Here is a 22,281-nt window from a genome sequence, read left to right on the forward strand (position 1 = left end):
CCAGACACATGAAAAAATGATCATCATCACTGGCCATCAGAGAAATGCAAATCAAAACTACAATGAGATACCATCTCATACCAGTTAGAAAGATGATCATTAAAAAGTCAGGAAACAACAGGTGCTGGAGAGGATGTGGAGAAATAGGAACACTTTTACACTGTTGGTGGGACTGTAAACTAGTTCAACCATTGTGGAAAACAGTGTGGCGATTCCTCAAGGGTCTAGAACTAGAAATACCATTTGACCCAGCCATCCCATTCCTGGGTATATACCCAAAAGATTATAAATCATGCTGCTATAAAGCACATGCACACATATGTTTATTGCAGCACTATTCACAATAGCAAAGACTTGGAACCAACCCAAATGTCCATCAAGGATAGATTGGATTAAGAAAATGTGGCACATATACACCATGGAATACTATGTAGCCATTAAAAAAAGATGAGTTCGTGCTCGCTTCGGCAGCACATATACTAAAATTGGAACGATACAGAGAAGATTAGCATGGCCCCGGCGCAAGGATGACACGCAAATTCGTGAAGCGTTCCATATTTTTTGTTCTCACTCGTAGGTGGGAACTGAACAATGAGATCACTTGGACTCGGGAAGGGGAACATCACACACCGGGGCCTATCATGGGGAGGGGGGAGGGGGGAGGGATTGCATTGGGAGTTATACCTGATGTAAATGACGAGTTGATGGGTGCAGCACACCAACATGGCACAAGTATACATATGTAGCAAACCTGCACGTTGTGCACATGTACCCTACAACTTGAAGTTTAATAATAATAAATTAAAAAAAAAAAAAAAAAAAAAAAGATGAGTTCATGTACTTTGTAGGGACATAGATGAAGCTGGAAACCATCATTCTGAGCAAACTGTCACAAGGACAGAAAACCAAACACAGCATGTTCTCATAGGTGGGAATTGAACAATGACAACACTTGGACACAGGGTGGGGAACATCACACACCGGGGCCTGTCATGGGGTGGGGAAGGAGGGAGGGATAGCATTAGGAGATATACCTAATGTAAATGATGAGTTAATGTGTGCTGCACACCAACAAGGCACATGTATACATATGTAACAAACCTGCACGTTGTGCACATATACCCTAGAACTTAAAGTATAATTTTAAAAAATAAATAAAAAATAAATAATTTTCTAAAAGACAATTACAAGGAAGAAAATAAGTATTTCTGTCCCTAGTTCTCCAAAGATTTAAACACTTAAAAAATCCCAAAACATCTCATTTCAAAGTACAGATTTGGGCCGGGCACAGTGGCTCACCTGAGGTTAGGAGTTCAAGACCAGCATGGCCAACATGGCAAAACCCCATCTCTACTAAAAATACAAAAATTAGCCAGGCATGTTGGCACACCTATACTCCCAGCTACTCGGGTGTAGTGGCGCATGCCTGTAATCCCAGCTACTTGGAGGCTGAGACAGGAGAATCACTTGAACCCAGGAGGCGGAGGCTGCAGTGAGATTGTGCCACTGCACTCCAGTCTGGGCGACAGAGCAAGACTCCATCTCAAAAAAAAAAAAGATAGATTTGAAATACAACCTAACTGACCATTCTCTATAGTTAGTTAATAACAAATTAGTAACAAACTTCCTTTCCTTTAAGACACAATGACTTAGGGTTAAAAAGGCTAATTAAGCCTACCTTCTAAAGGGGTAAGTCTCTTTCCTTCTTCCTCTGAGCACAGCAGGAACTAGAACCATCTCTGAGGAAAAAGTCTCACTTGGCCTGTCTCTGGAAGGCTCTAGGCATGATCAATGATGTAAATAAACAGCACCCCACATGCAGGTAGAAATTGTACCCACCAGCTTGCCCTCCCTCTGTGTATGGATGTGGCCCAGTTCTGAAGAATCTTGTAAAGAGACTTATGTATCCATCCAGATTACATATTTCACTATTACTTTATGGACAAAGTTATTCTAACCTGTGCCCACATTTTCTGTTTCTGTTTTAGGCTCCTACACACACACATACACACACACATACACAACTCAGCATTGTAGAAATAAGAGAGCTTAAGATTTACAGCACCTTTTGCCGGGCGCAGCAGCTCACACCTGTAATCCCAGCACTTTGGGAGGCTGAGGTGGGCGATTCATAAGGTCAGGAATTCGAGACCAACCTGCAACATAGTGAAAGGCCATCTCTACTAAAAATACAAAAAATTAGCTGGGCGTGGTGGCAGGCGCCTGTAATCCCAGTTACTTGGGAGGCTGAGGCAGGAGAATCACTTGAACCCAGAAGGCAGAGGTTGCAGTGAGCCGAGATGGCACCACTGCACTTCAGCCTGGGTGGCAGTGCGAGGCTCCATCTCAAAAAAAAAAGATTCATAGCATTTTTTTTTTTTTTTTTTTTTTTGAGATGGAGTCTCACTCCGTCGCCCGGGCTAGAGTGCAGTGGCGCGATCTCGGCTCACAGCAAGCTCCACCTCCCAGGTGCACGCCATTCTCCTGCCTCAGTCTCCCGAGTAGCTGGGACTACAGGTGCCCACCACCACACCCGGCTAATTTTTTGTAGTTGTAGTAGAGACAGGGTTTCACCATGTTAGCCAGGATGGTCTCGATCTCCTGAACTCGTGATCTGCCCGCCTCAGCCTCCCAAAGTGCTGGGATTACAGGCGTGAGCCACCGCGCCGGGCCTATAGCACCTTTTATTTTGTTTTGAGACACCTTGTTCTGTCGCCCAGGCTGGAGTGCAGTGGCACAATCATAGCTCACTGCAACCTCCGCCTCCCAGGTTCAAACAATTCATGTGCCTCAGCCTCCCAAGTAGGTGGGATTACAGGCGTGAATCACCTTGTCCAACCTTTTTTTTTTTTTTTTTAAGGTGGAGTCTCACTCTGAAACCCAGGCTAGAGTGCAATGGCACAATCTCAGCTCACTTAAGGTTCAAGTGATTTTCCTTCTTCAGTCTCCTGAGTAGCCAGGATTACAGGTGCCCGCCACAACGCCTGGCTAATTTTTGTATTTTTAGTAGAGACGGGGGGGTTTTACCATGTTGGCCAGGCTGGTCTCGAACTCCTGACCTCAGGTGATCCACCCGCCTCGGCCTCCCAAAGTGCTCAGATTATTGGTGTAAGCCACCGTGCCTGGCCAGATTTATACCACTTCTAACCAAGCACAGTTACATATGCACAAGTAATGTATAGAGCCCTGTAAGTCTCTCTCTAGTCTAACGCTGGACATAAATACTGAAAATAGTGACAAGTGAATATTAGCAAAGATAGATGAGAAAGAAAATGTACATTTCACCTAAAACCAAAATAATAAAGTAGAAAAAAGGCTTCTTTCAAACTAATATTCCTATAACTTCTCTGGGGAAAAGTATATGCAGTCCGGACAAAATCCAGACTACAGACTTTTCAAGTAAGAGGAAGTGCAGGAAAATTCTATTTCCAAAAGTAAATAAATAAATAAAAAATAAAGTAAAAAAGAAAAAAAACAAACCCCTATTTCTATAAGTGGAAAATAATAGATGTTAATTCTTGGGAAGAAGGGGCATCTGTCAAAGACTAGAAAATGCCATGTGCGTATGCATGCGTGCATGTACACATACCCAACTATGCATGTCCCACCACTCATCAGATAAATAAGCTATTTGAGGACAGGCATGGTGGTTCACACCTGTAATCCCAGCACTTTGGGAGGCCCAGGTATGTGGATCACCTGAGGTCAGAAGTTTGGGACCACCCTGATCAACATAGTGAAATTCCATCTCTACTAATTTTAGTGGTGCACCTATAGTCCCAGCTACTTGGGAGGCTGAAGCAGGAGAATTGCTTGAACCTGGGAGGCAAAGGTTGTAGTAAGCCGAGATCACACCACTGCACACCAGCCTGGGCAACAGAGCAAGATTATGTCTTTAAAAAAAAAAAAAAAAAAAAAAAAGGCAGGTATTCCACAGAGACAAAGCCAAATTTCATTAGACACCAAAATGGGAGGTATAAAGACCAAAATAATTCATACAAGGACCTTATGGTCAGGAAATATTGTCACAGTAGAGGGAACAAGGGGCAAAGGCTGGGATGAAGTAAAAGCCTGAGAAAATATTTTAATAGAAAAAGTGACTGACCTTTATTTTGGAGGAAAAAAAAAGATGATCAAAGGGAAAGGCAGAAAGGCTAATAATTTATTTAGTTCAAAGCCTACGCATTTTCTGGCTGAGCGCAGCGGCCTACTCCTGTAATCCCAACAATTTGGGAGGCTGAGGTGGGTGGATCACCTGAGGTCAGGAGTTCAGGACCTGCCTGGACAATATGGTGAAACCCTGTCTTTACTCAAATATAAAAATTAGCCAGGCACGATGGCGGGCGCCTGTAATCCCAGCTACTCAGGAGGCTGAGGCAGGAAAATCGCTTGAACCCCTGAGACAAAGATTGTAGTGGGCCAAGATCATGCTATTGCACTCCACCTGGGCAACAAGAACAAAACTCCATCTCAAAAATAAATAAACAAACAAAAGCCTATGCATTCTCTGTATAAAGACACCACGCCAATGACAAAACATTGATTCTTAAAAATAAAAATTTAAAAGATGGACAGGTGCGGTGGCTCACGCCAGTAATCCCAGCACTTTGGGAGGCTGAGGTGGGTGGATCGAGAGGTCAGGAGTTCAAGACCAGCCTGGCCAAGATGGTGAAACCTCGTTTCTACTAAAAATACAAAAGTTAGCCAGGCATGGTGGTGGACGCCTGTAATCCCAGCTACTCAGGAGGCTGAGGCAGGAGAATTGCAATTGCTTGAACCCAGGAGGCAGAGGCTACAGTGAGCTGAGATCGTGCCACTGCACTCCAGCCTGGGTAAGAGTGAGACTCTGTCTCCAAAAAAAAAAAAAAAAAAAAATTAAAAAGGCTGGGCACAGTGGCTCATGCCTGTAATCCCAACACTTTGGGAAGTCAGGGCAGGAGGATCACTTGAGGCCAGGAGTTTGAGAACAGACTGGGCAACATAGTGAGACCCTGTCTCTATAAAAAACTAAAAAATCAGCTGGGCATGGTGGTGCATGTCCGCAGACCCAGCTACTCAGGAAGGTGAAGTGGAAGTATTTTGAGCCTAGAGCGTCAAGGCTGCAGTGAATTGTGATTATATCACTGCACTCCAGCCAACAGAGCGAGACTGTGTCTTGAAAATACAATAAAATAAAACAAATGATAATAAATAAAATGCTAGCATATTATAAAAGTATAAATTAAAAAGACACTGTGCCAGCCACTATGATGCACAAATATAAGCATCAAATAAAAGAACTCAGATAAGAACAAAAAGCAGTAAGACTATTTGACTCAAAAATAGAGAGAATTAGGCCAGGCACAGTGGCTCATGCCTGTAATCCCAGCACTTTGGGAGGCCAAGGCGGGTGGACCATGAGGTCAGGAGTTCAAGACCAGCCTGGCCAACATGGTAAAACCCCATCTCTACTAAAAATACAAAAATTAGCTGGGCATGGTGGCAGGCGCCTGCAATCCCAGCTACTTGGGAGACTAAGGCAGAAGAATTGCTCAAACCCAGAAGGCAGAGGCTGCAGTGAGCTGAGATCGTGCCACTGCACTCCAGCCTGGGTGACAGAGCAAGACTCCATCTAGGAAAAAAAAAAAAAAAAAATAGAGAGAGAATCAACAAAAATACCCTATTTTGTCATCAAAGAAGTCTGTATCATTTCGTGAAAATAAATAATTCAAACTTAAAGCTGTCAGAATTTTAAATTATTCTGAGCCTTGAGAGGAATGTAGCTATGCTGTCTGAGTGACTTGGCATGCAGCTATAACTACTGTATTTTTTTCTATAAACAATTAGGAAGACCAGTGGCACTAGAGATAAGATCTCTCAGATCCCTGCCCCTACTTATTAAGTAATAAAGTAATCTCGCTTGAAATGTAGCAATCTGTAACCAATCAAATGGCTGTAGATATGCATTGGTCTTCTGTGGAAAATGTTATAATCCTACTGGAACTTCTCTGTCTCTACCTACGTAAGTGAAACCTTAACTCTTCCACTTTGGAATGCTGACCCCATTTGTTTGGACTCGGTGTTTCCAGATGGCCATCCTCAAGCTTTGCACTCAAATAAATGCCATACTTAATCATATCCTCTGAAATGCATTATTTAAGGTTGACAATTTGAATAAACACCAAATTAAAACATATCATAATATAAAATTATATCCCTAATACAAAAATGAAAGATAGCACTACCTTCCCCACCAGGAAATTTACAATCCTTTATCTTCCCTAATTACACATCCTGCCCTGAACACTTCTACAGGTTCCAACCTGGTACCCTACTGCTCAACGATACTCAGTTAAGAGTACCATGTAGGTCTGCATGATTTCTAAACATGGGGCCGCAGCCTGGAATTAAACCCCAAATCCCTGCCTCACCAGTGCTCACTGTGTCAACCTATAACAGTTGGCAACCAATCATTGTCTCAGACAATCTAGCTGACTAAGAGTGAAAAATAAAAGTGGAACACCTAGAAAAAACTGCCAAAACTCAAGGACAGAGACTTTGGGCCTGCATTTGAGTAGGAGGGTTCATGAAGTTACAATCTTCCGGTTATTCAGTCAACAAGTAGTTATTAAACATTCTTGTGACCTAGTCTCAAGTGAACATTTCCCCAGCACTGTAGCCAAAATAAAAATGTCTGTCCAAAAAAGGGAAGAGGAGTGAATGACAGAAAAAGGACAGGATGAGGAGCTAATCCTCCCTCCTGCTCACCACAGTATACAAAAATGAGGACTGCAACTCACTGTTACATAACAGTGAAGCTGAACAAAAGGCCCAGCTAAGTCAATGGTGACAGCTGCAGAACATTATAAACCAGGGCTGGAGACTGCCACTCAGCCATACTAAGTAATAAACTACCAAATGCCCCACACCACAGCCACTTCTATTTCTAGAATCTCATCATCTCTCCCACTAAAGCTAAAAAACATGAGCTACCATAACAATTCCAAAGGAGTGCACCTTCACATCCAAATATCCCCATTTTTAAGATATTCCTGTTCTTTTTTTTTTTTTTTGAGACAGGGTCTTGCTCTGTCACCCAGGCTCAAGTGCTGTGGCACCAACATAGCTCACTGCAGCCTCAACCTACTGGGCTCAAGCGATTTTCCTGCCTTATTCCTGCACTAAATTATTTTTTGTGCTAGCTTGGATATGACATACTGAAAAGGCCTCTACTTAGATTTCTGACTACATATTAATACTATACCAACTGGAGTTTACTCTTTACAGTAATTAAAATATTAAAATTAAAAGAATAATTACATATTTTGAGCTTGGATAGAATCTGAAAAACACCATTCACATAAAAGGATGAGAAGGACCCATGTCGTTTTACAAACACCTTTAGTGCTGCTGCTGTCTTGATCAATGAATATGAAATACGCCCATTTCAAATTTCAGAATTAACACAAACCAAGATTAAGTATGTCATTTTATAGCTTCCCTACTGATTCCATTTTTGCAGCAAAAGCCTATAAAATTATTATCTGCAAAAACAAAAAAATTGCAAAAGTTAACAAAAAAAAGTACTGAGAGGAAGTACTTGAATAACTGGTAGAAACCAACAAGGTAACACAATGAAAAAGGTACATCTAACAAGTTGGACAAGAACTTCCTACTTGGTACCTTGGCAGTTAAAGAAAACATGCAACTTATCCCAATGCAAAACACCTAGAAATGTGGATAAAATTATAGTAACTGTCCTTTTTAAATGATTCACAGCTAGGCTTATAAAAAAGGTAATACAAACCCCCAAGGACCAAGAATGAAAAACAAACTGAAAACATAGACTAATACTCTTGAGAGCTGACACTGTAGCAGTTCTGGGAGAAGAGGTTGCCAATCTTGAGGAACAAATAAAAGGTAAGAGATAATGCCTTGGGCTCAAAAAAGCTAAAAAGGAGTAACTATGACCTCTACCTAAAGCCAGGACCTTAAGGAGTTAAAATCTCATGAAAGAATGAACTAGAAAAAAATCTGCCAGCCAATACAGAAGACAACATAAAAGCTGCATCAACCTAGGTTGGAGGATGGAGACAAAATGGGAGCCTGTAATCATCAGTCGGCCTTCAAATCAGTTTGAGGTTTAAATACATACTTACCTACACTGTCCAAGAAATTAACCAAAACTAAAGTGGTCCTAGGCAAATGATACATCTTAGCTGCCTAGAAGCAAATGCAAAATAGCTCAGGCACATATCTCTTGACTCAGCCCATGTGAGATTCCCACAGATAAAGTCTTGCTCACAATCCAAACATACAAACACACGAGGAACAAATCAAACAGAAGAAAGAGCCAACAGGGTCAACAGACGTAACTATCTCTAAAAATGCAGAAAAGATGGTGGTGCATGCCTATAGTCACAGCTATTCAGGAAAGCTTAAGCCTGGCAGTTCGAGGCTGCAGTGAGCTGTGATGGCACCACTACACTCCATCCTGGATGACAGAGTGAGACTGCCATTTAAAAGAAAAAAAAAACACACACACACACACACAGAAAAGGCTGTGATAAAATTCAGAACCTATTCACGATTACAAAAGCAAACAAACCCTTAGCAAACTTGAGGAAAACTTCCATTGGATAAAAGGAGTCTACTAGAAACAAGCCCCACACAGTATGACTGCGAGCGTACCCTTTAAATTCAGAACAAGATAAGGCTGCATGCAGTCAGTCAGAGTGTTTCTCTCAACATCAAACTGGAGTCTACAATACGTAAGATGAAAAAAAAGGCAAAGGGACTGGAACAAAGAAAGAAAACTGTAAAGTGTCAAGGACTACATTATCTCAACATAGAAAATCCACAGTCAAACTACTAGACATAACAGGAGCTCAGTGCTGGGCGCAGGGGCTCACGCCTGCAATCCTAGCACTTTGGGAGGCCGAGGCAGGCAGATCACGAGGTCAGGAGATCAAGACCATCCTGGCTTACACAGTGAAACTCCATCTCTACTAAAAATACAAAAAATTAGCCGAGTGTGGTGGCGGGGGCCTATAGTCCCAGATACTTGGGAAGCTGAGGCAGGAGAATGGCATGAACCCGGGAGGTGGAGCTTGCAGTCAGCCAAGATGGCACCACAGCACTCCAGCCTGGGTGACAGAACAAGATTCCGTCTTAAAAAAAAAAAAAAAAAAGGGAGCTCAGTAAGGTGGCTACATGAAAGATCAATAAGGAAAAATCTATTTTAGGCTGGGCACAGTGGCTCACGCCTGTAATCCCAGCACTTGGGGAGGCTGAGGCGGGTGGATCACCTGAGGTCAGGAGTTCAAGACCAGCCTGGCCAACACAGTGAAACCCCATCACTACTAAAAATATAAAAATTAGCCTGGCAAGGTGGCACGCACCTGTAATCCTAGCTACTCAGGAAGCTGAGGCAGAATTGCTTGAACTGGGGAGGCGGAGGCTGCAATGAGCCGAGATGGTGCCACTGCACTCCAGTGTGGGTGACAGAGCGAGACTCCATCGCAAAAAATAAATAAAAATCTATTTTATTTCTATGCAGTCAGTACCTACAAGTATAAAAACACACAAACACACACACACATACATATATATACACACATATTTTTTTGAGACAGAGTCTCACTCTCTCACCCAGGCTGGAGTGCAGTGGTGCCATCTTGGCTCACTGCAAGCTCGCCTCCTGGGTTGAGGCCATTCTCCTGCCTCAGCCTCCCAAGTAGCTGGGACTACAGGCGCCCGCCATCATGCCCAGCTAATTTGTGTGTGTGTGTGTATGTTTTTTTTTTTTTGAGATAGAGTCTTGCTCAGTCACCCAGGCTGGAGTGCAGTGGCGCAATCTCGGCTCATTGCAAGCTCCGCTTCCCGGGTTCCCGCCGTTCTCCTGCCTCAGCCTCCCGAGTAGCTGGGACTACAGGCGCCCGCCACTACGCCTGGCTAATTTTTTTTTGTATTTTTAGTAGAGACAGGATTTCACCGTGTTAGCCAGGATGGTCTCGATCTCCTGACCTCGTGATCCGCTCGTCTCGGCCTCCCAAAGTGCTGGGATTACAGGTGTGAGCCACCACGCCCGGCCTTTTTTGTGTTTTTAGTAGAGACGGGGTTTCACCGTGTTAGCCAGGATGGTCTCGATCTCCTGACATCATGATCCGCCCGCCTTGGCCTCCCAAACCGCTGGGATTACAGGCCTAAGCCACCGCACCACATATATATATTTTTTAAGACAGGGTCTCATTTTGTCACCCAGGCAGCTGGAGTACAGTGGTGAGATCTCAGCTCACTGCAGCCTGCAGCCTCTACCTCCCAGGCTCAAGCCATTCTTCCATCTCAGCAACCCCACCCCCAACCCCAGGAGTTAGGACTTACAGGCATGCGCCACCACACCAAGCTAACTTTTTTTTCACTTTTTGTAGAGACAGGGTCTATGTGGCCCAGGCTGGAAAGTATTTTTTTTAAAGCCTATTTACCTTTGCTACAATAATTATACAGTATGTTTTTGACATTCTAGCACCTCATGCAGGCTTTTCCAAGCACCTGAGGACTAGCAATTAGACTGAGTAGTGAGTAGTGTACAGGAGTGAAAAGGCCTCTTTGTTCTAATCTCAGGTCTAGACACTGACTTCAGAGTGTCATCAACAAAATGGGAAGAAATAAGGCTTCCCTCATTTGAACTTACAGAAGAGAATCAAACATGTGATCTTCAAATGAAAAGCTGTTTCTTACCAGCATTCTAACATATAAATAACATGTACTACATGCTCCTGCAAAGCTGTGACTGCTCTCTCTTAACTCTTTTTCCCCTATTATATTTGAGCCAGTTTTTTTTTTTAATTTTAAAAACTTAATAAACAGAAAATTTAAAAAAAAAAAATAGAGATGAGGTTTCACCATGTGGCCCAAGCTGGTCTCGAACTCCTGGGCTCAAGCCATCCACCCACCTCAGCCTCCCAAAGTGCTGGGATTACAGGTGTGAGCCACTGCGCCTGGCCTGAGCCAGTGTCTTCAACAGGCGATATAGTTAAGCCAAGAAGCCAATGTCTAAGTTTTGCTGAATCCTAATAATACTAATTTGCCTTATTTAGATGGCTAAAGGAAAGGGCAGACCCCAAGAGCTCCCCTTATACCTCCTCCTATCCAGTCTCTCCATTCCTAACTCCTGAGTCTATGTTTACATAGTAGTAGTAGATAACAAACCTCCTATCTGCAGTTACAAGACTCCAAATCTAATGTATTCTGTGGCCCAGAGTGAGGCATTCCCTGTTTTCCTGTGTAAGGCAGAGACATATTGCTTCACTGCAATTTAAGAGAAGAACAGAAAAGAAGCCTGGCCTGAGATTTCCTAAGGCTTTACCAGGCACTGGCAGCAGCCTCAAACCCTTCAGAAGGGTTTGTATCTATACAAGTCATTAACATCAGAATTAAAATACTATAGCCAGCAGACTCAAAACCTTGAAAAGCCCATTGATACCTAAATCAATTATTTAATTTTGCTTTCCATAAGTTGTCCCCCTCTGGGCTGCCTCTAAACTTGACAGGAAGTGGCATGTTTTAAGAAAGATTTACAAATAACCACAGGACATTTAGGGAATTATTTAAGAGAAACCTCCGTGAAAGAAAAGGGATCACGATCTGTGCAGAACAAGCTGATAGTCTACCACCTAATAACTAATCCTCCTTTTCCAGTGTCTTGGGCCTTTTCCAGTGTCAGTGATAGTCAACACTTTCATTATCTGCAGGCTTAACAATCAGTTAAAACTCACTAAATGTATTACCAAATGCTTAAACACAGAAAAAAATAAAAAATAAACCCTTCTCTGCAAAATGATAAAGCAAATACTACGGTATTATTACTTTCTAACTATTGACCCTGATGATCTTTGATAAACACACCAGGGAGGGAACCGTGGCAAAAACCAGAAGGTTGTTCTACTAAAATGCACATTCTATGCACCCTGACATAAAGAGGCTCTCAAGGCATGGATCAGGCTGTTCTATGAAGCTTCAGAGAAAAAGTAAATGGGATGGATGAGAACCAATACTTGGAAAGCTCTTATACCACATGAAATGAAAGCCATTAAAATAAGGAACAGTCTCCTAGGGTACTAGTCCAAAAATGAAGACTAAATAGTAATAGAAGTTTAAAAAGGAGAAAGAAGATGGTTCTACAAAGATAGTTCTAATACATCCAGGTGCCAAAATCTAAACATGCTCTTATTAATAGGTTTATATCCTTCAAGTCAGAAATTGACCCTTACCTACTCAGGTTTTTTAAATTTACAAAACAGCTTACCAATGTGGAAGCTTTGGTGGTCTCTGGAATGTCTGCTTCTAGAGAGTCACATCTCCAAAGATTCTGTTCAGCTCAAAGACTTATTAAACAACTACTATCTACTGGAGACACAAAGATACACAGGTCAGGTCAGGAAAGGCTAAAAACACTAAGAGTGAGGCTCAAAGAGAGTTTTGAAGAAAGAATTGGACTATTAGGTAATGTCCAGGGAATGGGGTAGGCAGAGGTACTGACTGGGAATGACTGGGAAGAACTTCAAAGACAAGAAATTTCTGGCCAGACTCGGTGGCTCATGCCTATAATCCCAGCATTTTGGGAAGTTGAGGTGGGAGAATGGCTTGAGTCCAAGAGTTTGAGATCAGCCTGGGCAACAAAGTAAGACCTCATCTCTACAAAATATCAAGCTGGGTGTGGTGGCTTTCACCTGTAATCCCAGAACTTTGGGAAGCCAAGGTGGAAAGATCGCTGAGCACAGACTTCGAGACCGGCCTAAGCAACATAGGGAGACCCCATCTCTACAAAAAAACAAACAAAAAAATTAGCTGGCCAGGCGCGGTGGCTCATACCTGTAATCCCAGCACTTTGGGAGGCCGAGGCAGGTGGATCACCTGAGGTCAGGAGTTCAAGACCAGCCTGGCCAACATGGTGAAACCTTGTCTCTACTAAAAACACAAAAATTGGCAGGGCACAGTGGCTCACGTCTATAATCCCAGCACTTTCAGAGGCCCAGGCAGGCAGATCACCTGAGGTCCAGAGTTCAAAACCAGCCTGGCCAACATGTATATTTAGTCTCTACTAAATATACAAAAATTAGCCAGATGTGGTAGCAGGCACCTATAATCCCAGCTACTTGGGAGGCTGAGGCAGGAGAATTGCTTGAACCCAGGAGGTGGAGGTTGCAGTGAGCCAAGATCACGCCACTGCACTCCAGCCTGGGCAACAAGAGCGAGACTCCATCTCAAAAAAATTTAAAAAATTTAAAGAATAAAAATACAAAAATTAGTTGGGTGTGGTGGCTCATGCCTGTAGTCCCAGCTACTTGGGGGGCTTGAATCCAGGAGGCAGAGGTTGCAGTGAGCCGATATCACACCACTGCACTCTAGCCTGGGCAACAGAGTGAGACTCGGTCTTGGGACGAAAAAAAAGATTAACTGGGCAGGGTGCCACACACCTATAGTCCCAGTTACTTGGGAGGCTGAGGTGTGGGGATTGCTTGGGCCCAGGAAGTCAAAGCTGTAGTGAGCCACAATTGCATCACTGTACTCCAGCCTAGGCAACAAAGTGAGACCTTGTCTCAACAATAAATAAATAATCAAAAAATCAGCCAAGTCAGGCGTGATGACCCACACCTGCAATCCCAGCACTTTGGGAGGCTGAGGCAGGAGGACTGCTTAAGCATAGGAATTCAAGACCAGTCTGGGCAACATAGGGAACAAAAAATAAAATAAAATAATTAGCAAGGAATGGTGGCATGCTCCTGTGGTCCCACCTCCTCAGGAGACTGAGGTGGGAGGATTGCTTAAGCCTGGGAGGTTGAGGCTGCAGTGAGCTGTGATTGCGATACTGCACTCCAGGCTGGGCAAACGAGTGAGACTCCGTTTCAAAAAAAAAAAAAAGAAAAAGATAAAAGGGAATTTCGGCGGGGCGTGGTGGTGCATGCCTGTAATCCCGGCTACTTGGGAGGCTGAGGCAGGAGAATCACTTGAACCCATGAGGCGGAGGTTGCAGTGAGCCAAGATCACATTTCAGCCCTCCAGCCTGGGTGACAGAGTGAGACTATCTCACCAAAAAAAAAAAGGGGGGGAGGGGAATTTCATGAACAATGATTCAGAAACAAGAAAGCAGAATGTTTTCAAGGAAATCCAAGAAGTCTGTATTACTAAAGCTTAAAGTAGGAAGTATGGGATTACAGTAGGAAATGAGCCTGGAGAAGTAACAGGGTCAAGAACATAGAGCAACTGGAGACCTGCTAAGGAGATAGGATTTTAGCCTCCAAGCAAGAGCTGAATGGTATTAAGTAGATCTGTCTTTTATAAAGGTCACTCTGTGGCACAGAATGTTAATGCTTAAAAGCAGTTTTCAAACTGAAAACAAGTACCAGCTCATTTTGCTACATGAGCTTCAGCAAGCTACCTAAATTCTTTGGACCACAGTTTGTTTCCTCACTTGTAAAATGAAGATATTCCCTACCTTCAAATTTTCTTAAGAGGATCAAGTGGTGAATGAATATAAATTGTACAATAAAGATACCTGGCTCAGTATTTAGCACATTGTATTCAAAACATGGCCTAGAAGAAAAATTTGCTAGAAGAAATGTGGAAGGCGGAATAAAAGTGGATTGAAAATAGAAGGCCAGTTAAAAAGCCAGAGGAAAGGCCAGATTTGAAAACTATTTGGGGGGCCAGGCGCGGTGGCTCACACATGTAATCCCAGCACTTTGGGAGGCTGAGGCGGGCAGATCACGAGGTCAGGAGATCACATCCTGGCTAACGCAGTGAAACCTCGTCTCTACTAAAAAATATAAAAAATTAGCCAGATGTGGTGGTGGGCACCTGTAGTCCCAGCTACTCAGGAGACTGAGGCAGAAGAATGGCATGAACCCAGGAGGCAGAGCTTGTAGTAAGCCGAGATTGCACCACTGCACTCCAGCCTGGGTGACAGAGCGAGACTCCATCTCAAAAATAAATAAATAAATAAATAAAAGAAAACTACTTGGAAGGTAAAATAAACTATGCTAGTAAAGTACTGCTCTTCAAGCCTCAATAAAAGAGTAAAAGACACATGAGGTTTCTTTTCCAGGTTTCCCTAACCAGGGCCTACAGTGCTATTGTCACCTCCTCCTCAAACACCAGCCCAGGCTGAAGACCAGACGCCACACATATTTCAGCTTTTACTATCAACACTGCTGAAGGGGCCATAGGTATATCATGGGGTGGGAGCTCTTTGGTGTCAGACACCTGGTTTAACAGCACCACTTAACTGGAGCAAATCACTTAGTTTCTCACCTGTACAACTGGCATAATGGCATCCACAGCTCTGTGCTGTGAGGATTCACACAGCATATAACATGGCAATCACTCAATAGCAGCACATCACAAACAAATCCTATATAGATGTGAAACATACTAAACAGTGTCTCTTATGAAAATACTACATAGCCTTATCATATCTGTAGTCCATTTGGAAGCTCCTGTAGCTGAAACTGCCCAGTACTCATCAGTATGTTGGCTCTCATACAGACAACCGGTGTTCCATTTAGAGCAAGATTGTTTTTATTTTCAATATAGGTATAATATCTTCCACCATAATATGTGCTATCTGGTTCCTAAACAAATAAAACTGATTTCAGGGAGTTCATCTCTAGAACAGCAGCTGGGATACAGTTTTACCCAAAAGTTAAGTAAAAATTTGGCCCCAAGCCCAGAAAACATGCATTCCTCACAGACAAAACTAGATAAACCAAATCTACAATGAGTGGATAAAACAGTAGGGAAGGGAAGAGATCTAAGACAGCTAGAATAACCCAGATGGAAAGACCCACCCAGAATCAAGTGGAATCAAGTGAGGCAGTGGGATGAATCAGTTTGGCTCTGATGAAGCACTCAGGGGAGGCACTGTGTTACCAAGTATAAGACACCAAACTTACTAAATTTAAGATATCTGGGACATAAATATTCTACATGTTATTTATGTAACATGAAAGATTTATGCAAGCACAAAAAGCCAACGTTCTATCCTCATTAAGATTCAAGATTCCTTATGAGAGGTTAGGAAGCTGGAGAGTATAACCTGGGGAGAATATCAGTGGAGATAAAATTTAGACACATTAAATGTGAAAGAGTAACCCTTTCCATTTCAGTGGGCTATTGTTGGCCAGGCATGGTGGTTCATGCCATTAATACACGCCTGTAATCCCAGCACTTTGGGAGGCCGAGGAGAGTGGATCACCTGAGGTCAGAAGTTCGAGACCAGCCTGGTCAACATGGTGAAACCCCCTCCCTACTAAAAATACAAAAAATCATCCGGGTATGGTGATGTATGCCTGTAATCCCAGCTACTAGGGAGGCTATTGCAGGAGAATTGCTTGAACGTGGGAGGCAGAGGTTGCAGTAAGCCAAGATCATGCCACTGCACTCCAGCCTGGGCAAGAATGAGACTCCGTCTCAAAAATAAATAGGCTATTTGTTAATGCTGCTACTGTTACACAGTTGATTTCTATTAAGGAATGTATTGACTGTATACTTCACAAGGCATTCTTTGCTATTCCACTTATAGGATAGTAAAAGAAATACCAGTATGGTGTCTCATGCCTGTAATCTCAGCACTTTGGGAGGCAGAGGTGGGAGGATTGCTTGAGCCCAGGAGTTCAAGACCAGCCTGGGCAACATAGCAAGACCCCCATCTCTACAATAATTAAAGAATTAGTCGGGCATAGTGGTACATGTCTGTGGTCCCAGCTACTCTGGAGGCTAAGGTGGGGGGAGTCACTTGCACCCAGGCAGCTGAGGCTGCAGTGAACCATAATCATGCCACTGCACTCCAGCCTGAGCAACACAGCAAGCAAGACCCTGTCTCAAAAAAAAAAAAGAAAGAGAGAGAGAGAGAGAGAAGTGCACCTTCAAGGGAAAAAAGCTTGCCAAAATCACTTTGAAATGAAATTGATCTTTAAGATGCTGATATGGCACATGATTTTGATTAGAAAAAAATAGTCTTCCTCTAAACATCTAAGAAATTTTTCAAACATTTAATCTAAGAAAAAATTTAAAACATTTAAAACAGGAGCCAACTGACAGATAAGACCAGGTCACACGTCTCTGGTGGAGAAACTGGTTCTGAAAGCACGGATTAGGTCAATCAGTAAATTCTACTTTGCCCTAATCAGCTTACAAGCCAGACTTCATAAGATTCATAAACAAATCAGCCAGGGGCGGTGGCTCACACCTGTAATCCCAGCACTTCGGGAGGCTGAGGCAGGTAGATTGGTTGAGTTTATAAATTTTAGACCAGCCTGGGCAACACAGTAAAAACCCTCTCTCTACAAAATATACAAAAATTAGCTGGGCATAATGGCACACGCCTGTGGTTTCAGCTACTCCTGGGGCTGAAGTAGGAGGAGCACTTGAGCCTTGGGAGGTGAAGGCTGCAATAAGCAGAGATTGCGCCACTGCACTCCAGCCTGGGAAACAGAGCGAGACCTTGTCTCAAAAAAATAAAATAGAATGTTCTTTTTTTTTTTTTTTGAGATGGAGTTTCGTTCTTGTTACCCAGGCTGAAGTACAGTGGCACAATCTTGGCTCACTGCAACCTCCGCCTTCTGGTTTCAAGCGATTCTCCTGCCTCAGCCTTCTGAGTAGCTGGGATTACAGGTGCCCACCACACGCCTGGCTAATTTCTGCATATTTAGTAGAGACGGTGTTTCACCATGTTGGTCAGGCTGGTCTCGAACTCCTGATCTCGTGATCTGCCCACCTCAGCCTCCCAAAGTGTTGGGATTACAGGCATGAGCTGCCGTGCCCAGCCAGAATATTATTATTAATTAAAGATAAACACTCAGTGTCAATGTCTAGGATCTAGCTTTAAAATATGCCAACAACAGCCTGGTGCAGTGGCTCACACCTGTAATCCCAGCACTTTGGGAGGCTGAGGCAGAAGGATAGCTTGAGCCCAAGAGTTTTGAGACCAGCCTGGGCAATGTAGTGAGACCTCATCTCTACAAAAATTTAAAAATTAGCTGGGCATGGTAGTGTGCACTTGTAGTCCCAACTACTCAGGAGGCTGAGGTTGGAGAATCCTTTGAGCTGCGAGGTCAAGGCTGCAGTAAGCCATGCCACTGCATGCTAGCCTGGGCAACAGAGTGAGACCGTCTCAAAAAAAAAAAGTCAACAACAACAAAAATTAGGGAATATATTGAAAAAGATGGGGAAGGATTGAAAATTGTTGAAACAGGGTGACAGGTACATGAGGCTTCATGATGCTATACTCTCCACAGCTGTACATGTATGCCACGCATGTGCAACATCCCTCCCAGCAAGGATGATGGGAAAGGGAAAGTTAGTCAGAACAAGGGAGAATAAACATCAGGAAAAGAATCTTTGGTACAGGCAACTAGGAACTCACCTCAGAGATATTGCTCAGGAGGAATGTAGGACTAAGCCAAACAATAAAGGATTAAGAGATAAATAGGCCAGGTGTGGTGGCTCATGCCTGTAATCCCAGCACTTTGGGAGGCAGAGGCGGGCGGATCACCTGAAGTCAGGAGTTCAAGAACAGCCTGACCAACATGGAGAAACCCCATCTATGCTAAAAATACAAAATTAGCCAGGCATAGTGGCACATGCCTGTAATCCCAGCTACTCTGGAGGCTGAGGCAGGAGAATCACTTGAACCCGGGAGGCAGAAGTTGCAGTGAGCCAAGATCACACCACTGCACTCTAGCCTGGGCAACAACAGTGAAACTCTGTCTCAAAAAAAGAGAGGGAGAGAGAGAGAGATAAAGCTTCTGGTTGGCACTGAGCGAGGTGGCCCACACCTGTAATCCCAGCACTCTGGGAGGCTAAGGCAGGAGGATCACTTGAGGACAGGAGTTTGAGACCAGCCCGGGCAACACAGGGATACCCTGTCTCTACAAAATAAAAAATAAAAAGTGAAATCTAGCCAGCCATGGTGACACCCGCCTAAGAGGATAGCATGGGCCAGGGAGGTTGAGGCCACAGGGAGCAGACTGCACCACTGCACTACACCACGCGTAAAAGAGTAAAACCCTGTCTCAAAAACAAAACAAAACAAAAAAGCAGTTGGTAAGGAAATGGCAGTAAAACTTAATGAGAGGATGATAAAAAATAAACCAAAGGAGGACAGGAAGGAGAAGGCTAGGCTATCATGAGAGGCACAGAGCTAAGCAGTTACTGTGGTCCTACTGTTACATAGGAAAAAACAAAAGGGGAGGGGATCAAGGCTAGGAAAAACTATAGGAGGACCTTAGAAAGGATGTAACAGGTAAATCAAGGTTACAGAAAAAACAGGAATAGATAAAATTCAATTCAAGGGGTTAGACTGAAAAAACAATGAAGACCATCTCTTCTGGGAGAATGAATATAGAGAAAGGTAACATTCTGAAACTAGAATGCAAAAGGGGCCATGTAATACCACAGTTAAGGGAGGAGGCTCTGACATTCAACCATTTGACTTTGATCTCAGCTTGTCACCATCACTGAAGTTGACATAAGTAAAGTACTTATGTCTGGGGGTAAATACAGACATATGCTGTTTCATTACTGTCGATGAAATGAATCTAACTGTAAAATAACTAGAGATTTATTCTGAGCCAAAAATGAATGACCATGGCCGACGGCACGGTTTCAACAGGTCCTAAAAACATGTGCCAAAGGTGGTTGAGTTACAGCTTGGTTTTATACTTTGTTTTTTGAGATGGGGAGTCTCATTCTGTCACCCAGGCTGGAATGCACTGGTGCAATTTCAGCTCATTGCAACCTCCGCCTCCCTCGGGTTCAAGCAATTCTCCCGCCTCAGCCTCCGAGTAGCTGGGATTACAGGTGTGCAACACCATGCCTGGTTAATTTTTGTGTTTTTAGTGGAGACAGGGTTTCACCATATTGGCCATGCTGGTCTCCAACTCCTGACCTCAGGTGATCTGCTCGCTTTGTCCTCCCAAAGTGCTGGGATTACAGGTGTGAGCCACTGTGCCCGGCCAGTTTTATGTATTTGAGGGAAATATAAAACATCATCTCAGTATCTGTGAAGTATGTATCAGTTCTGTCCAGAAAGGTAGCACAACTACAGTGGGGGAGGGGAGAGGCTTTACAGATCAGATTAAAAGATTTTCTGATTGGCAATTGGCTGAAAGAGTTATCATCTAAAAACCTGGAATCAATAGAAAGGAGTGTCTGGGGCTGCCACAATGGCTCACACATGAAATCCCAGCATTTTGGGAGGCTGATGAGGGCGGGTCACTTGAGGCCAGGAGTTTGAGACCAGCCTGGCCAACATGGCTAAACCCTATCTCTACAAAATATACAAGAATTAGCCAGGCATGGTGGCACACACCTTTCATCCCAGCTACTCAGAAGGCTGCAGCAAGAGAATCGCTTGAACCTAGGAGGCAGAGGCTATAGTGAGCAGAGGTCGTACCACTGCACTCTAGTCTGGTAGAGAGAGGGAGACCTTGTCTCAAAAAAAAAAGAAAAGAAAAGAAACGAAATGAGTGTCTGAGTTAAGACAAGGGATGGTGGAGACCAAGGTTCTTATTATGTAGATGAAGTCTTAAAGGTGGCACCCTTAGAGGCAATAGATGGCAAATGTTTCCTAGTCAGACCTTTAAAAGGTACTAGACTCTCAGGTAATCTCTCCAGGACTAGGAGAACCTGGAAAGGAAAAGATCTAGTTGTGTTCATAGAGACTCTTTACAAATGCATATTTTCCACCACAAATAATGGCTTTGCAGATGTCAAAATATAGCAAAGAAATATATTTTGGGTAAAATATTTTGATTTATTCATCTGACTTTTATTTACTTTTTTTTTTTTTTTTTTTTTTTTGAGATGGAGTCTCGCTCAGTTGCCCAGGCTGGAGTGCAGTGGCGCGATCTCGGCTCACTGCAAGCTCCGCCTCCCGGGTTCAAGGGATTCTCCTGCATCCTGAGTAGCTGGGATTACACCTGTGCACCACCACACCCAGCTAATTTTTTTTTTTTTTTTGAGAGAGAGAGTCTTGCTTTATCGCCCAGGCTGGAGTGCAGTGGCATGATCGCGGCTCACTGCAACCTCCGCTTCCATGGATTAAGAGATTCTCCTGCCTTGGCTTCCAGAATAGCTGGGATTACAGGTGCGTACCACCAAGCCCGGCTAATTTTTGTATTTTTTGTATTTTTTTTTTTGAGATGGAGTCTCGCTCTGTCGCCCAGGCTGCAGTGCGGTGGTGCAATCTCGGCTCACTGCAAGCTCCGCCTCCCGGGTTCACACCATTCTCCAGCCTCAGCCTCCCAAGTAGCTGGGACTACAGGCGCCCACGACCACGCCTGGCTAATTTTTTGTATTTTTTTTTTAGTAGAGACGGGGTTTCACCGTGTTAGCCAGGATGGTCTCGATCTCCTGACCTCGTGATCTGCCCATCTCGGCCTCCCAAAGTGCTGGAATTACAGGCGTGAGCCACCACGCCCGGCCTAATTTTTGTATTTTTAGTAGAGACGGAGTTTCACCATGTTGGTCAGGCTGCTCTCGATCTCATTTCACCATGTTGGTCTCTTAACCTCGTGATCTACCCACCTTGGCCTCCCAAAAGTGCTGGGATTACAGCCATCATGCCCAGCCTACAGAGGTCTCTTTTGTGAGAAGAAAAGCTGATCAATGCAGCAAATTTCACTGTTGTCTTATTTTCAGAAATTGCTACAGCTACTCCAATCTTCAGCAATCACCACCCTGATCAGTCAGCAGCCATCAATGTCTAGGCAAGATCCACAACCAGCAAAAGGATTCCAAGTCCTGAAGGCTCAGGTGATTGATTTTTTTTTTTTTTTTGAGACGGAGTCTTGCTCTGTCTCCCAGGCTGGAGTGTAGTGGCACAATCTCAGCTGACTGCAATCTCCACCTCCTGGGTTCACACCACTCTCCTGCCTCAGCCTCCCAAGTAGCTGGGACTACAGGCACCCGCCACCGTGCCTGGCTAATTTTTTGTATTTTTAGCAGAGATGAGGTTTCACCATGGTCTTGATCTCCTGATCTCGTGATCCGCCCGCCTCTGCCTCCCAAAGTACTGGGATTACAGGCATGAGTCACTGCGCCTGGCCGGCTCAGGTGATTGATAATATTTTTTGGCAATAAAGTATTTTAAAATGAAGGTATGTACATTGCTTTTTTTAGACATAATGCTATTAGGAACTTAATAGACTATAGTATGGTGCAAACATAACTTTCTTTCCTCTAAGATGAGATATTGTTCTGTCGCCCAGGCCAGAGTGCAGTGGTGCAATGATAGCATAC

At 43.7% G+C, this 22,281-nt stretch overlaps 1 protein-coding gene and 1 non-coding gene across 4 annotated transcripts in view; one reads left to right on the forward strand and one right to left on the reverse strand.

Annotated features, from left to right (window-relative positions):
* RAD54L2 (RAD54 like 2) overlaps positions 1–22,281 on the reverse strand; it is a 129,691-nt gene that overhangs the window by 92,872 nt on the left and 14,538 nt on the right. The window lies entirely within an intron of this gene.
* Positions 456–562, forward strand: LOC119623563 (U6 spliceosomal RNA). Its single transcript, XR_005239731.2, has one exon. It is a non-coding gene; the product is annotated as a U6 spliceosomal RNA (small nuclear RNA).

The sequence above is a fragment of the Chlorocebus sabaeus genome, chromosome 22 (assembly GCF_047675955.1).
Source record: "Chlorocebus sabaeus isolate Y175 chromosome 22, mChlSab1.0.hap1, whole genome shotgun sequence".
In the NCBI taxonomy this organism is placed as follows: Eukaryota; Metazoa; Chordata; class Mammalia; order Primates; family Cercopithecidae; genus Chlorocebus; species Chlorocebus sabaeus.